General features: G+C 41.8%; 1 pseudogene; it reads left to right on the forward strand.

Annotated features, from left to right (window-relative positions):
- The first annotated feature begins 302 nt into the window (after nucleotides 1-302).
- On the forward strand, nucleotides 303-2792 carry LOC120524366 (annotated as a pseudogene).
- Nucleotides 2793-10249: the final 7457 nt, after the last annotated feature.

Consider the following 10249-nt stretch of genomic DNA (forward strand, 5'->3'; position numbering starts at 1 on the left):
AATATAGAAGCACACTGAGCCAAGTGGCTCTGCAACCCACGGATGTCATGCTAAAGACATACACTGGGAGCCGCTGGCACCTGAAGGGGTTATCAAAGTGCAAGTCAAATTAAATAATCAGTGTGCTAAGTTGCCTTTGTATGTAGTGAAAGTAGATGCACCCCCACTGTTTGGTAGAGAATGGCTGAGAGTTATTAAACTGAACTGGAAAGACTTAAAAATGGTGCATGCCATGGAGCAAAGAGAAAAGAAAACTTGGAGTCTGTGTTAAAGAGACATTCAGCTGTTTTCTCTAAAAGCTAGGCACAATGAAAGGAATTAAAGCCAGACTGACTCTCAGACCTAACAGTGCACCCAGATTCTGTCCACCACGGAACGTCCCTTATGCTCTTCGACCTCGAGTGGAGGCCGAGCTAAAACGCCTGACTGAGCTTGGAGTGATCTCACCAGTGGAGCACAGTGACTGGGCCACACCTGTGGTGCCTGTAAGTAAAAAGGATGGCACAATTAGACTTTGTGGGGATTTCAAGGTCACACTCAACCCAGCTCATTGTGTGAATAAGTACCCAATTCCACGCATTGAGGATCTTTTTGCCTCTCTAGCAGGTGGTCAACACTTTAGTAAGTTAGACTTATCAAATGCCTATCTACAGATGGAAGTGGAAGAGAAGTCTAGGGAGCTGCTGACTATCTCAACGCAAAAGGACTATTCTGTTTTAATCGCTTACCTTTTGGTGTAGCATCATCACCCGCTTTATTTCAGAAGGCTATGGACCAAGTGCTCCTTGGACTGCCATATACTCACTGTTACCTGGACGATATCCTTGTGAGTGGCCCTGATGGGCAGACCCACCTCAAAACTCTGGATACAGTTTTGAGTAGGCTAGAGGAGTATGGCCTGCATCTCAAACAAGAGAAGTGCTTGTTCTTCCAGGAGTCTGTGGAATACTTGGGTCACATAATTGATGCAGCAGGACTTCACAAATCACCAGAAAAGGTGAGTGCCATTGTGGAGGCCCCAGCACCACAAGAGGTTAGTCAATTACGTTCTTTTCTGGGAATGTTAAACTACTACGGACGTTTCATCCCTGACCTGTCCACTATCTTGAAACCACTGAATGAACTGCTAAATAAGGAGAAGCCATGGCAATGGACATCAGCCTGTGAGTCTGCATTCCAGGATGCTAAATTACTCCTAGTATCACAGGAGGTATTGACCCATTACCATCCAGAACTGCCCCTTCGACTTGCGTGCGATGCTTCACCTTATGGGGTTGGAGCTGTGCTCTCACACGTCATGCCTGATGGCAAAGAAAAACCGATAGCCTATGCATCACGAACTCTTAGTAAGGCAGAACAAAATTATGCTCAGATCAGAGGGAGGCGCTCGCGATAGTCTTTGGAGTACGCAAGTTCCACCAGTACCTCTACGGTAACAAGTTCACGCTGCTCACAGACCATCGCCCATTAACCTCCATCTTGAGCCCATCGAAAAGTCGCCGTCAATGGCTGCCGCCCGAATGCAGCGTTGGGCACTCCTCCTGTCTGCGCATGATTACACCATTCAATATCGGAAAGGTGCCTTACATGCAAATGCTGACGGTCTTTCACGCTTACCACTCCCCCATGCTCACAAAGAGAAACTAAGCGCAGTAGATGTATTTTACACGTCTCAGTTGGACACCCTACCAGTTAGTAACACCGAGATCAAACGGCACACCATGTCTGACCCCATTTTATCTCGTGTTGTGGAAATGGTCACCACTGGGCATTTTCCAGCTGCAAAGGATGCAGATGAAGAACTGGCACCCTACTTACTGCGTCGGCATGATCTTACAATACAACTGGGATGCCTCATGTGGGGTGTGAGAGTGATTGTTCCACCAAAACTGAGCCCCCGGGTTCTGAAAGAGCTCCATATAGCACATCCAGGTATAGTGCGAATGAAAAGCTTGGCACGTAGTTACGTATGGTGGCCTGGCATCGACTCTTAAATTGAGCTCCAAGCTAAATCCTGCCACTCTTGTCAGAGTATGCAAAAAGAGCCTGGGCTAGCACCTTTACACCCTTGGATGTGGCCCTCTAGTCCCTGGGAAAGGATACATGTGGACTTTGCGGGTCCATTTGAAGGAAATATGTACCTGGTCGTGATAGATGCACATTCCAAGTGGCCTGAGGTGCATATTATGGACAACACCACCGCCGGTAAGACCATTCAAGTGCTCAGAAGCCTTTTTAGTCGATATGGCATTCCACACATCCTTGTGAGTGATAATGGACCTCAGTTCTGTTCTGAAGATATTAATACATTCTTGAAGTCCAACGGAGTAAGACACATCCGCTCAGCTCCATACCATCCTGCCACCAATGGCTTGGCCGAGCGTTTCGTGCAGACATTCAAACATTCCTTAAAATCTTCTAGAGGCACAGCACTTGTGCAACAACGCCTGGATACATTTCTGTTAACATACCGCAATACCCCTCATGCAACAACAAAGGAGACACCAGCTATGTTGTTCCTTGGACGCAAGCTGCGATCACGGCTGGACTTCCTGAAACCCAGTGTTGCTGGTGTAGTGCACAGGTCACAAGATGCTCAACAAGAGCACCGCCAACCACGCTCCAAGGACAGACAGTTTGATGTAGGAGAGCCTGTCCTCGTGCGTGACTATAGGAAGGGTGAGGAGAGGTGGACTCAAGGTGTTGTTGTGGAGAAGACTGGACCAGTGTCTTACAAGATAAATGTGGGAGGTATGGAAACGCCATGTGGACCAGATGCTGACACGTCCTGATCCAGAGCTTCAGCAGGCTGCAGTGAACCCTCCTGTGGACCCCTTCGTGTTACTACCCCAGAGTGATAGTAGTACCACACATCACCCTAGTACATCTAATCAGGACAAGAATGATCAAGTTCCAGAGATAGATATACCACTGGGAAAACCCAAGTCCACTGATTCACGACACACGGAGCATACTCTGGTAACAGAGACTGTCAGACGGTATCCAGTGAGGATCACTAAACCACCACTACGCTACCGTGCTGAGTGAACACTCACTGAGATGGAGAATATACAAGTGTGTGACTGTTCAAGTTCAGAGGCATATTCCTTTTCAGAGTTCTGAGATATATATTTGTTACTAAAAAAAAAAAAAATTATTTGTGTTATTGACAATCAATCTTAACAGGGAGGAGATATGTTATGTATTGTATTAAACTACATGTTTCGCAATGCCGATAGTAACCAGTAGGTGGCACCAAGCAAGATATAGTATATGTGGTGCACCCTAGAGTTGTTGTTGTTGAATGCAATAAAGTAATGAGTGTTTGGATACTCCGCACCATTACAGACAAAGTTTGTGTGTATTTATGAAATTAAGTATCACGCAACATAACACTATTGTCTATGACAATGAAAGAAAATTCTATTCTGTTCAAAATAAGGAAACACTAATATGAGTTTAACTTAAAGCATTAACTTTCTAAGATTGGCTCTTATAAAGAAATCAGCAGATGTCCTGTAAAGAAGCAGAATGGGCAGTTGTTACATGCCCAGAAATTTCAAGGGTGGTGGCTCAGCTCAAAGGTATACGAAGAACCAGAAGAGTAATAAAATAAAGTTTTAAATTTGGGCGTTAGCTGATGATCAAACCAGAGTAAATGTTTGCATTGATTGACACTGTTACGTAAATTCAGTTGCTTGTAAAACAGACCTATGCCGTTCATATTTTGAGCATTCTGACCTTGCTGTAATGGACTTCTTGTGAGGAATGCTCCCTCTCCATGAAGTGATATTAAAGACACACAGAACAATTATTCTCCTGGCTGGTTTTAATTAGTAAAAGATGGTTCTAATTTTAAGACTAGAATTCTTGCTTTAATATATCTCCAAATTGATATTCTTCCAGTCCGGGAACAAAGCTAGCAGTGAAAGGCAATATAAAGTTGGCAGATGTAAAGAAAGATGGTAGATTTCATTATAAACAGCTGTAACATTTAAGTTTCCCCACTCTTGACAAGTTGTGCTACAAAACAACCATGGCTGAATTCAAGGAAATAGCTATACACACCTTAAATAACACTTAATGAAGTCAAATGTACTTACCATTTAAATTTGTATATACAGGAATATCTAAACAAAAGAATACAAATGAATAAACTAAAGAGTAAACAAGTCTGTTATATACAACACTTTCACAAAGCAAGAAGTAAGTCCTGTAATACCTAGGACTTTATGAAGTAAGATTGATCTCACCCAACCATTTTTTCTTCAAAATAATGCCTTTCCTTGTTATAAAGTCTGAGAACATCTAGTGAATATAATCCATTAGATGAATTATGCTTCTTCATTCCAGTCAAAATCCATAACCACATTAAAATCCTTAGTCCAAAAGTTATTTCTGAATGTAACACCTTACAGGCCTGTTCACAAAGATAGATCACCAAAATGTAAATCAAAAAGGAGCATGCATGTATTTTATGCACAAAAAAAGGTGTAAGAAAGGCGCTATATAACGCCCGACCCAACACAGATTGGACACGGGAGGCACAGGTAAAATAAACAAAACTATTTATTTATTTTTTCAGTTGGAGGGCACGTCTTCCCCATAATCCCTCCAGCCACAACACACTCACAAACACAGTACCACAAGCACTTAGCACTTTCTTCCTCTTGGCACCACCACACCTCCTCAGCAAGCTTTGTCCTCCTCCAACCCGACTCTGGCCGCTGAGTGGTGGTCGCTGACTCCCTTTTATCAGGCATCCAGAAGTGCACCAGGTGGTTGATTGCTGACATCCAGCTGCACTTCCGGGTAAGGCGAAACCAGTGCCCAAAAGGGGCCAGCCTCTCCTGTTGCAGCACCCCTGGCAGTGCCTGCGGAACCCCACAGAGCTTCCCCGAACTCCAACCCCCATGAAGCTCTGGGGGAGTCCGAGGCACCACTGCAACCCAGGGAGGCTGCCATCTAGCGTCCAGGAGAGATACTGGACTTCCCACACTTGTCCCCCTGGCAGATGTAGTGAAGGGGCGTCCCGGTCAGGCATGGGCCCCGGCCATCTGTCACAAAGGATAATTAAAAAACCAAGAATTGTCTCTTACACCTACACTTAACACAAAGTCCTGGCTAGACAAAAAAAGAACAACTCTGAAACAGCACAAAAACAACATAAATACTTCACTGAAAAGAAAAATCTGGAGTCTTTCTATTTAACTACAAACTGCTGTGCCATTCTTTACAACTCGTTTTGGAAATTTCTGAGAAAACCAACCCTCCCTTCACTCTGACAGTCTCAGCATTAATAAAGCTAGATCCATTTCCCAGCCAGCCTACTCCCACAGACGTAGCAAATGGGATCTGCACAACTCAACGGTACACAATACTGGGACCGCTGTGTGAAAGAAATACAAATACAAAACAAATGCCTTCTAAGAGTAAATTATATAAATACACCAAAATGATCAAATTATACTAAATGAATGAAAACACCCATAAACAATAACAACACTTTCCCCATGCCTGTCTTCCATGGTCTCCGCCCGATCACACATGCACTTGGAGCTGCATTTTAATTACAGCTGTCTGCACACACGCGAGACCCATGCCTGAAGAACGCAGAAGACAGAAACCTTTGAACACAGCCTGGCAGTAAGCTCCAAGTTTACTTCTGATAGCCACACTGTGAAAAAGATACTAAGTTAGACACCAAAGCTGTTGGCGCTGCTCCTAGTACTGTACATATTAAATTCTCTCCTCCCATATTGCCTATAGCTCTAGTGCAGGGGTGTCCAAACTACAGCCCGTGGTCCATTTTTAATTGGCCTGCAGCAAATTCTAAAAATATAATGAAATATGGCCAACACATGAAACTCGTTCTTAACTGTATTGTACTTCTTAGGTTTAACACAAGGCAGAGCTACTGTCTTGATCAAGGCAGCATCTTCACAAACAAGCACAACCAAAGGACAATTTTGCTATGAGTGACCAAAAATGGTAGAACCAAAGAAACGCAAAATAGCAAGTGAGTGCAGAAAATTTCAGACACGGTGGGAAAATGAATATTTCTTCCTAGAAGTCAAAGGCAAGTATGTCTATTCGATTTGCAATACAACTATTGCAGTGATGAAAGAGTATAATGTGTGTCGACACTACGAAACCAAACATCCAACCTACACATCCTACACTGGTGCTGAGTGAGAACAGAAAGTTAAGCAAATGGCAGCTAGTCTGCTAGCTCAACAAGTCTTTTTTCCATACTAACAAAACACAAGAAAATGTCATCATTAGCCAGTTACCAGGTAGCTCAACTCACTGCCCGACACAAGAAACCTTTCTCAGATGGTGACTTCATAAAACAGTGCTTCACTAAAGTCGCTGAAATAATGTGCCTGAAGAAAATGTAGGAATTCAACAATGTTCGCTTGTCCAGAAACGCAGTTGTGTGGCAAATTGAAGATTTGTCAGCTAACTTAAAACATCAAGCATCAGATAAAGCTTGTACTTTTGATTTTTACTCGATTGCATGGGATGAGTACACTTTATAATACAATAAATGAAAACCCATTAATGGAGAGCTGTGATGCTGTTTTTTCTTTAAGCATATTCAATTATGAAGCATAATTTACCTGTAGTTGATTGATTTTGCTAGGTTAATACACAGGAGGTAAGGGACTATACCTCACCTCTAGTGGGTGGCCCAGCCCTTTGTATATTTCTCTGTATGAGGCCCCCAGTGAAAAAAGTTTGGACAACCCTGCTCTACTGGCATGGCGAGGCCACCAGCATTACAAGAACAATGCTCTCAAACTGAGGTTATTGGAAAGTGTGTGTAGAAAATGTAGAGAACTGTAAATAGTGGTGCCAAAGTCTTAAGTGTATGAGAAAGTTAACAAAGAAAGGACTAAAGAAAATATGGAAACCCAAGTGTGATAGAAAAAGAATGAATAAAGGAATATCAAAAATAGATCTTATAAGCTGGAATTTTGCAAGCCCTGTGTCACTGAAATGTCCTCAAGTGGTGCCCTAACCCTAATGTGTAGGGCTTAAGTATAGAATAAGGGAGTAGAACTGTGCCAGACAGGGCATGTTTCAAGAAACTTTTCCGCCCTGTGCCAGATACCGAGAATATGTGTGAGAGGTTTGGGCCCAGATTTAGATGAGCACATCTTAATTTGTAAAGCTGTGAAGAAGAGATAGAAAAGAGGGATATTGGAGCAAACATATTGGTCTTGATATAAAGCCAGAATGAAGGGTTAACAGGAGGATTTAAGCCATTTTGAGACTGGTCTTAGCACAAAGGCGAACAGCAAAACTCCTGATCAGGGAGAGAGACCTACCACTCTGATCTATCACAAATAAGAGAGGAGTGTTTAATAGAAGGCCTTTTTGTTAAGAAATGATGTAACAGTAACATTGTAGTGACAAAATCACACTCAAAGAAAATTAATAATAGTGTGATGTTAATCTGAATCAAAATGGCAAAGGAAGGGAATACTATTATATTAGCAAATTTGTAGAACTTTAAGAATGAGATAATTATTTGAGATATCATCTCAAATTTCAAACTTTAAAAATAAGGCCATTTTGAAAAAAATAATCAGTATTACTGATAAAATAATGACATTGCATTTCATAGTAATTAGATGACTTTAATTATATATTTTTTTCACAATTTATTGACTCATTTATATGGGTTTCTATAATTCACATGTGAGTTTTTCATAATTGTCATTTTATTTATTTCATTTTGACACAAATGGTATTTGTATGTGCGTGCGCATATATATATACAGTATACACACAGTGCCCAAATCCCCAACAATGTTCACTGTCTTTTTCTTTTCTTTTCTTATTTTTCTCCTTCTCTTCTGCCACCTCCACTCCTCTCCCACAACCTCTGTCTTCTACCTCCTGACTCCGGCTCCTTTTATAATGCACCCGGATGTTTTCCAAGTGTTCTGTGATGACCTTTCTGCAGCACTTTCTGGTATAGCGGAAGTGCTGCATGGGCACCTGTAAGCACTCCGGGTGTGCCTGGTTCCTCTTCCAACAGCACTTCCTGGTCTGGCAGAAATGCTGCAGTTCAAGGCTCCTTAGTCATCTGGGCACCCCCTGGCAGCTGCCCTCTCGTGTCCCGGGGAAGGTATTGTCCCTCTCCTGGTCCTTCCATCTTCTAGGCATCACAGCTGAGCATGATCCACAACCATCTGCCACAATATATATATAATAGCCCGGGGTCCTAGAAACTATTAAAATCGTCAGAAAAAAATTGAAATGTAGAGATGTCAGGTAAATGAAAGGAACTACTCTGGGCATCTCTCTTCTAGGAAGATTTGTTTTGTTGATGTGCTCGCATCGCTTGTGCATTAGCAGCAGGAGGTAAAGTAAAATGAATACCGTTTTGCCGATGTTAGCGGGTAAGTGGCTTTGTCTTTCTTCTGAGGTTTTGTTTTGCTGATGTGCTGGCCTCGCTTGTGTTATTAGTGGCTAAGCAAGTTTTCTGTGTCCTCGGAAATGGAGCCCTTACACTGACCCCACCTCTCACTTCTGGGCTGGACAGATAGACACACTTCCATGAGTAGAGGTTTATATAAGATATAATGCGTAAGGTAAGGTAAGTAAGTAAAAGTTAACATTTTTTTTAACATTTCTTTTAGTTTCTGCTGTACAGCTTTAATCGGTTATACTGTAATGACACGTGTGCTAGCAATTTGAATAGAAATGTTCAGGCTCATATAAGGTTCAGTTGATGTTTGGACAGCTTGCCAAGGATAAAAATTAGAGCAGCTATAAGTTTCATACTTAAGAGACTGGAGCCATCCAATCAGGTAAAGAAATAGAAGGTTTCTCTATGCAAATTCTGTCAGTAAAAGATCTCAGGTTTATAGCTGCCTCCTATATAGATTAAAAGTAACACTAAAGTAAATTTGGGAAAAAAAGCATCTTCTAGGGCCCAATCCCTGAATAGGTTCAAAGGATTATGAGCTAAAACACAAGAACATGAGTAGGATAGCATCTTGTGTGGCAGAACACAGAAAAGGTACAAACAATCACAAACACATGTTCCCTGGCCATGGCAGTGTGGTAGTGCTGTATACTGTGTATGACTTATTTGTAGATGCAGTAATTGAAAGTGAAATAATAAAGCCAGTAAACCTTATTTTTGGGGTGTTTGTCTGTTCCTTTAGTCTACATAATTGTGAGTGTTTGCTGTATATATATATATATATATATATATATATATATATATATATATATATATATATATATATATATATATATATATATATACACAGTAATCCCTCCTCGATCACGGGGGTTGCGTTCCAGAACCCCCGTGAAAGGTGAAAATCCGTGAAAGGTGAAAATCCGTGAAGTAAAAACCATATGTTCATATAGTTATTTTTATATACAGTAATCCCTCGCTATATCGCGCTTTGACTTTTGCGGTTTCGCTCTATCGCGGATTTTATATGAAAGCATAACTAAATATATAACGCGGATTTTTCGCTGCTTCGCAGGTTCTGCGGACAATGTGTCTTTTTACTTCCTGTACATGCTTCCTCAGTTGGTTTGCCCAGTTGATTTCATACAAGGGACGCTATTGGCGGATGACTGAGAAGCTAACCAATCAGAGCACGCAGTTAAGTTCTCCTGACTGAGAAGCTAACCAATCAGAGCACGCAGTTAAGTTCCTGCTTGCTGAATGCAGTGTTAACCAGGAAGTCTCGTCTCGCTCATTCAGCATCAACGTGTTTCGCTGTGTAAAGAGTTGTGCTCTTTTGTGTTTATCTTTGTGCATAGTCAAGCCCTTCATTATGGCTCCAAACGATCTGCTACTGCTTCAGGGGCCGTGCCCAAGCAAACGGAAGATGTTAACGATTGCGAAAAGGTAAGCGTTTTGGATTTGTTGAAGGCTACGATTCTTTTATTTAAAAGTAGGAAAGGAATATAAGATCTATGGCGCAGTGTCCTTTTAACCAGGGTGCAAAACAAGTTGTAAGTGGATGTAATAAGGCAGTAGTCTGGATGGAATCTGCTTTAGGGATTTGGATTGAAGACTGCCAGAAGAAGAACAACGGCAGTGCTACACAATCGCCTGAAGTGGCTCCTTTAAGGGCTGTAACGCTCTCCTTTGTTGTGCAGTAAAATAAAACTCATTGTTATCGGACAAGGCATCGTGTCATTGTTGGTGAGTAACCATAATTAATTTTCTACTTACAGTACTTAGTACATGTACGTACGTTTAGTG

This window comes from Polypterus senegalus, chromosome 2, assembly GCF_016835505.1.
Source record: "Polypterus senegalus isolate Bchr_013 chromosome 2, ASM1683550v1, whole genome shotgun sequence".
In the NCBI taxonomy this organism is placed as follows: domain Eukaryota; kingdom Metazoa; phylum Chordata; class Cladistia; order Polypteriformes; family Polypteridae; genus Polypterus; species Polypterus senegalus.